This window comes from Idiotropiscis lumnitzeri, chromosome 16 (assembly GCF_059441095.1).
Source record: "Idiotropiscis lumnitzeri isolate Australia: NSW breed Sydney's pygmy pipehorse chromosome 16, RoL_Ilum_1.0, whole genome shotgun sequence".
Classification (NCBI taxonomy): domain Eukaryota; kingdom Metazoa; phylum Chordata; class Actinopteri; order Syngnathiformes; family Syngnathidae; genus Idiotropiscis; species Idiotropiscis lumnitzeri.
Genome location: NC_142406.1, coordinates 270,001 through 277,500, shown reverse-complemented (window position 1 = coordinate 277,500; position 7,500 = coordinate 270,001).

Genomic DNA, 7,500 nt, shown 5'->3' with positions numbered 1-7,500 from the left:
AGCGCCCCCCAGCTCCATCGCTCCGGGGGTAATAGGCCGGCGTCTGTCACACTTAGCCCGAATATGAGCACCTTCCCCGGGCACGGGCGGTGCCAAGCGTCCCCTAAGTTTGCCCAAATGGAAGCTCCGGAGGAGGAGTGCGGGCGTGTGTCACACTTGGCCCGAATAGGAGCACCTTCCCCGGGCACAGGCGGTGCCAAGCGGCCCCTAAGTTTGCCCAAATGGAAGCTCCGGTGGAGGAGTGCATGCTGCATGACAGTGAAGCCGAATAGGAGCACCTTCCCCGGGCACATACGGTGCCAAGCGGCCCCTAAGTTTGCCCTTATGGAAGCTTTGCCCAAATGGAAGCTCCGGAGGAGGAGTGCGGGCGTGTGTCACACTTGGCCCGAATATGAGCACCTTCCCCGGGCACGGGCGGTGCCAAGCGGCCCCTAAGTTCGCCCAAATGGAAGCTCCGGAGGAGGAGTGCATGCTGCCTGACAGTGAAGCCGAATAGGAGCACCTTCCCCGGGCACAGGCGGTGCCAAGCGGCCCCTAGGTTTGCCCTTATGGAAGCTCCGGAGGAGGAGTGCGGGCGTGTGTCACACTTGGCCCGGAGAGGAGCACCTTCCCCGGGCACAGGCGGTGCCAAGCGGCCCCTAAGTTTGCCCAAATGGAAGCTCCGGAGGAGGAGTGCATGCTGCCTGACAGTGAAGCCGAATATGAGCACCTTCCCCGGGCACAGGCGGTGCCAAGCGGCCCCTAAGTTTGCCCTTATGGAAGCTCCGGAGGAGGAGTGCATGCTGCCTGACAGTGAAGCCGAATATGAGCACCTTCCCCGGGCACAGGCGGTGCCAAGCGGCCCCTAAGTCTACCCTCATGGAAGCTCCGGAGGAGGAGTGCGGGCGTGTGTCACACTTGGCCCGAATAGGAGCACCTTCCCCGGGCACAGGCGGTGCCAAGCGGCCCCTAAGTTTGCCCTTATGGAAGCTCCGGAGGATGAGTGCATGCTGCCTGACAGTGAAGCCGAATATGAGCACCTTCCCCGGGCACAGGCGGTGCCAAGCGGCCCCTAAGTTTGCCCTAATGGAAGCTCCGGGGGAGGAGTGCGGGCGTGTGTCACACTTAGCCCGGAGAGGAGCACCTTCCCCGGGCACAGACGGTGCCAAGCGGCCCCTAAGTTTGCCCAAATGGAAGCTCCGGAGGAGGAGTGCGGGCGTGTGTCACACTTAGCCCGAATAGGAGCACCTTCCCCGGGCACAGACGGTGCCAAGCGGCCCCTAAGTTTGCCCAAATGGAAGCTCCAGAGGAGGAGTGCATGCTGTGTGACAGTGAAGCCGAATATGAGCACCTTCCCCGGGCACAGACGGTGCCAAGCGGCCCCTAAGTTTGCCCAAATGGAAGCTCCGGAGGAGGAGTGCATGCTGCCTGACAGTGAAGCCGACTATGAGCACCTTCCCCGGGCACAGGCGGTGCCAAGCGGCCCCTAAGTTTGCCCAAATGGAAGCTCCGGAGGAGGAGTGCGGGCGTGTGTCACACTTGGCCCGAATAGGAGCACCTTCCCCGGGCACGGGCGGTGCCAAGCGGCCCCTAAGTTTGCCCAAATGGAAGCTCCGGAGGAGGAGTGCATGCTGCCTGACAGTGAAGCCGAATATGAGCACCTTCCCCGGGCACAGGCGGTGCCAAGCGGCCCCTAAGTCTACCCTAATGGAAGCTCCGGAGGAGGAGGGCGGGCGTGTGTCACACTTGGCCCGAATAGGAGCACCTTCCCCGGGCACAGGCGGTGCAAAGCGGCCCCTAAGTCGGTAAAGGTTGAAATAAGTAAATAAATACAAAAAGGACGAGGGGGGAAAAAAAAAGGCAAAAACGTATAAAATTCCCCCATTCATTTCAATGGGCTCGGCCGAATTGGGCTTGCGGGACCGCCGAGGGCACGCCGGAGGGCGGTTGAGTCGGTAAAAGTTGAAATAAATGAATAAATACAAAAAGGACGAGGGGGGGAAAAAAAAGGCAAAAACGTATAAAATTCCCCCATTCATTTCAATGGGCTCGGCCGAATTGGGCTTGCGGGACCGCCGAGGGCACGCCGGAGGGCGGTTGAGTCGGTAAAAGTTGAAATAAATGAATAAATACAAAAAGAACGAGGGGGGGAAAAAAAAGGCAAAAACGTATAAAATTCCCCCATTCATTTCAATGGGCTCGGCCGAATTGGGCTTGCGGGACCGCCGAGGGCACGCCGGAGGGCGGTTGAGTCGGTAAAAGTTGAAATAAATGAATAAATACAAAAAGAACGAGGGGGGGGGGAAAAAGGCAAAAACGTATAAAATTCCCCCATTCATTTCAATGGGCTCGGCCGAATTGGGCTTGCGGGACCGCCGAGGGCACGCCGGAGGGCGGTTGAGTCGGTAAAAGTTGAAATAAATGAATAAATACAAAAAGAACGAGGGGGGAAAAAAAGGCAAAAACGTATAAAATTCCCCCATTCATTTCAATGGGCTCGGCTAAAATGGGCCTGCAGTACTGCCGAGAGGCCGCCGGAGGACGCCCTAGTAGGCAAACGTTGATCCCCACACACGAGGGGTCAGTTAGGCGACCAGGGGTAGCGTTTAGGCGACCAGGGGTAGCGTTTAGGTGACCAGGGGAAGCGTTTAGGTGACCAGGGGAAGCGTTTAGGTGACCAGGGGAAGCGTTTAGGCGACCAGGGGTAGCGTTTAGGCGACCAGGGGTAGCGTTTAGGCGACCAGGGGTAGCTTTTAGGCGACCAGGGGTAGCTTTTAGGCGACCAGGGGTAGCTTTTAGGCGACCAGGGGTAGCGTTTAGGCGACCAGGGGCGTTGCAGTTCCGCCGAATTGCATTAGGGGCGCTGCAGTAGGCAAACGTTCTTCCCCCCTAGTCAGAGGGTCATTTGCCTACTTCCCAGGTTTACCCGGGTTTTCCAAAACACCTGGGGCACATTTTCAGGGATCACGTTTTTAGAAACAAAAATATTCATAATTTCTTCTAAGTCCCCTTTCCAGCGGGGAACTTTGAAACATTGTATCCGACCACTGAAGGCTGTTGGCGGGCACGGCGCGGCAAACAGCCCGCACTCAGGCATGGAGCTCCGGGGAAAGTTGCCTAATTTCTTCTAAGTCCCCTTTCCAGCGGGGAACTTTGAAACATTGTATCCGACCGTGGAAGGCTGTTGGCGGGCACGGCGCGGCTCATAGCCGGCCCTCAGGCACGGAGCTCCGGGTGAATTTTTACAAATTTCTTCTAAGTCCCCTTTCCAGCGGGGAACTTTGAAACATTGTATCCGACCGTGGAAGGCTGTTGGCGGGCACGGCGCGGCTCATAGCCGGCCCTCGGGCACGGAGCTCCGGGGGAAATTTCCCCCTCATTTCTTCTAAGTCCCCTTTCCAGCGGGGAACTTTGAAACATTGTATCCGACCGTGGAAGGCTGTTGGCGGGCACGGCGCGGCTCATAGCCGGCCCTCAGGCACGGAGCTCCGGGTGAATTTTCACAAATTTCTTCTAAGTCCCCTTTCCAGCGGGGAACTTTGAAACATTGTATCCGACCGTGGAAGGCTGTTGGCGGGCACGGCGCGGCTCATAGCCGGCCCTCGGGCACGGAGCTCCGGGTGAATTTTCACAAATTTCTTCTAAGTCCCCTTTCCAGCGGGGAACTTTGAAACATTGTATCCGACCGTGGAAGGCTGTTGGCGGGCACGGCGCGGCTCATAGCCGGCCCTCAGGCACGGAGCTCCGGGTGAATTTTCACAAATTTCTTCTAAGTCCCCTTTCCAGCGGGGAACTTTGAAACATTGTATCCGACCGTGGAAGGCTGTTGGCGGGCACGGCGCGGCTCATAGCCGGCCCTCGGGCACGGAGCTCCGGGTGAATTTTTACAAATTTCTTCTAAGTCCCCTTTCCAGCGGGGAACTTTGAAACATTGTATCCGACCGTGGAAGGCTGTTGGCGGGCACGGCGCGGCTCATAGCCGGCCCTCAGGCACGGAGCTCCGGGTGAATTTTCACAAATTTCTTCTGAGTCCCCTTTCCAGCGGGGAACTTTGAAACATTGTATCCGACCGTGGAAGGCTGTTGGCGGGCACGGCGCGGCTCATAGCCGGCCCTCAGGCACGGAGCTCCGGGTGAATTTTCACAAATTTCTTCTAAGTCCCCTTTCCAGCGGGGAACTTTGAAACATTGTATCCGACCGTGGAAGGCTGTTGGCGGGCACGGCGGGGCTCATAGCCGGCCCTCGGGCACGGAGCTCCGGGTGAATTTTTACAAATTTCTTCTAAGTCCCCTTTCCAGCGGGGAACTTTGAAACATTGTATCCGACCGTGGAAGGCTGTTGGCGGGCACGGCGCGGCTCATAGCCGGCCCTCAGGCACGGAGCTCCGGGTGAATTTTCACAAATTTCCTCTAAGTCCCCTTTCCAGCGGGGAACTTTGAAACATTGTATCCGACCGTGGAAGGCTGTTGGCGGGCACGGCGCGGCTCATAGCCGGCCCTCAGGCACGGAGCTCCGGGTGAATTTTCACAAATTTCTTCTAAGTCCCCTTTCCAGCGGGGAACTTTGAAACATTGTATCCGACCGTGGAAGGCTGTTGGCGGGCACGGCGCGGCTCATAGCCGGCCCTCAGGCACGGAGCTCCGGGTGAATTTTCACAAATTTCCTCTAAGTCCCCTTTCCAGCGGGGAACTTTGAAACATTGTATCCGACCGTGGAAGGCTGTTGGCGGGCACGGCGCGGCTCATAGCCGGCCCTCAGGCACGGAGCTCCGGGTGAATTTTCACAAATTTCCTCTAAGTCCCCTTTCCAGCGGGGAACTTTGAAACATTGTATCCGACCGTGGAAGGCTGTTGGCGGGCACGGCGCGGCTCATAGCCGGCCCTCAGGCACGGAGCTCCGGGTGAATTTTCACAAATTTCTTCTAAGTCCCCTTTCCAGCGGGGAACTTTGAAACATTGTATCCGACCGTGGAAGGCTGTTGGCGGGCACGGCGCGGCTCATAGCCGGCCCTCAGGCACGGAGCTCCGGGTGAATTTTCACAAATTTCCTCTAAGTCCCCTTTCCAGCGGGGAACTTTGAAACATTGTATCCGACCGTGGAAGGCTGTTGGCGGGCACGGCGCGGCTCATAGCCGGCCCTCAGGCACGGAGCTCCGGGTGAATTTTCACAAATTTCTTCTAAGTCCCCTTTCCAGCGGGGAACTTTGAAACATTGTATCCGACCGTGGAAGGCTGTTGGCGGGCACGGCGGGGCTCATAGCCGGCCCTCGGGCACGGAGCTCCGGGTGAATTTTTACAAATTTCTTCTAAGTCCCCTTTCCAGCGGGGAACTTTGAAACATTGTATCCGACCGTGGAAGGCTGTTGGCGGGCACGGCGCGGCTCATAGCCGGCCCTCGGGCACGGAGCTCCGGGTGAATTTTCACAAATTTCTTCTAAGTCCCCTTTCCAGCGGGGAACTTTGAAACATTGTATCCGACCGTGGAAGGCTGTTGGCGGGCACGGCGGGGCTCATAGCCGGCCCTCGGGCACGGAGCTCCGGGTGAATTTTACAAATTTCTTCTAAGTCCCCTTTCCAGCGGGGAACTTTGAAACATTGTATCCGACCAAAGGAAGGCTGTTGGCGGGCGCGGCGCGGCTCATAGCCGGCCCTCGGGCACGGAGCTCCGGGTGAATTTTACAAATTTCTTCTAAGTCCCCTTTCCAGCGGGGAACTTTGAAACATTGTATCCGACCGTGGAAGGCTGTTGGCGGGCACGGCGCGGCTCATAGCCGGCCCTCGGGCACGGAGCTCCGGGTGAATTTTACTCAATTCTTCTAAGTCCCCTTTCCAGCGGGGACCTTTCAAACATTGTATCCGACCAAAGGAAGGCTGTTGGCGGACGCGGCGCGGCTCACAGCCCGCACTCAGGCACGGAGCTCCGGGGAAATTTGCCTCATTTCTTCTAAGTCCCCTTTCCAGCGGGGAACTTTCAAACATTGTATCCGACCACTGAAGGCTGTTGGCGGGCGCGGCGCGGCTCACAGCCCGCCCTCAGGCACGGAGCTCCGGGGAAATTTGCCTCATTTCTTCTAAGTCCCCTTTCCAGCGGGGACCTTTCAAACATTGTATCCGACCACTGAAGGCTGTTGGCGGACGCGGCGCGGCTCACAGCCCGCCCTCAGGCACGGAGCTCCGGGGGAATTTCCCCCTCATTTCTTCTAAGTCCCCTTTCCAGCGGGGAACTTTCAAACATTGTATCCGACCGTGGAAGGCTGTTGGCGGGCACGGCGCGGCTCATAGCCGGCCCTCAGGCACGGAGCTCCGGGTGAATTTGACAAATTCCTTCTAAGTCCCCTTTCCAGCGGGGAACTTTGAAACATTGTATCCGACCGTGGAAGGCTGTTGGCGGGCACGGCGCGGCTCATAGCCGGCCCTCAGGCACGGAGCTCCGGGTGAATTTTTACAAATTTCTTCTAAGTCCCCTTTCCAGCGGGGAACTTTGAAACATTGTATCCGACCACTGAAGGCTGTTGGCGGACGCGGCGCGGCTCACAGCCCGCCCTCAGGCACGGAGCTCCGGGGAAATTTGGCTCATTTCTTCTAAGTCCCCTTTCCAGCGGGGACCTTTCAAACATTGTATCCGACCACTGAAGGCTGTTGGCGGGCGCGGCGCGGCTCACAGCCCGCCCTCAGGCACGGAGCTCCGGGGAAATTTGCCTCATTTCTTCTAAGTCCCCTTTCCAGCGGGGAACTTTCAAACATTGTATCCGACCACTGAAGGCTGTTGGCGGGCGCGGCGCGGCTCACAGCCCGCCCTCAGGCACGGAGCTCCGGGGAAATTTGCCTCATTTCTTCTAAGTCCCCTTTCCAGCGGGGAACTTTCATACATTGTATCCGACCACTGAAGGCTGTTGGCGGACGCGGCGCGGCTCACAGCCCGCCCTCAGGCACGGAGCTCCGGGGGAATTTGCCCCCTCATTTCTTCTAAGTCCCCTTTAGGCGACCAGGGGTTGACAATTTAGGTGACCAGGGGTTGACAATTTAGGCGACCAGGGGTGACTTTTAGGCGACCAGGGGTGAGGTTTAGGCGACCAGGGGTGAGGTTTAGGCGACCAGGGGTAGCGTTTAGGCGACCAGGGGCGTTGCAGTTCCGCCGAATTGCATTAGGGGCGCTGCAGTAGGCAAACGTTTTTACCCCTAGTCAGAGGGTCATTTGCCTACTTCCCAGGTTTACCCGGGTTTTCCAAAACACCTGGGGCACATTTTTAGGAACCACGTTTTTAGAAACAAAAATTCTTCTATGTCCACCTCCGTGAAAGAAATTGCCCAATGGTTCCCGCGGAAGAGAGCTGCCAGGCGGACGCATACTGCAATAACGGCCGCCCTGGCGCTCTGGTGGATGTTATCCTCGAAATTTCTTCTATGTGCCCATTCCAGCGGGCAACTTGCGAACAATGGTGTCCGACCATGGAAGGCTGTTGGCGGACGCGGCGCGGCTCACAGCCCGCCCTCAGGCACGGAGCTCCGGGGGAATTTTCCC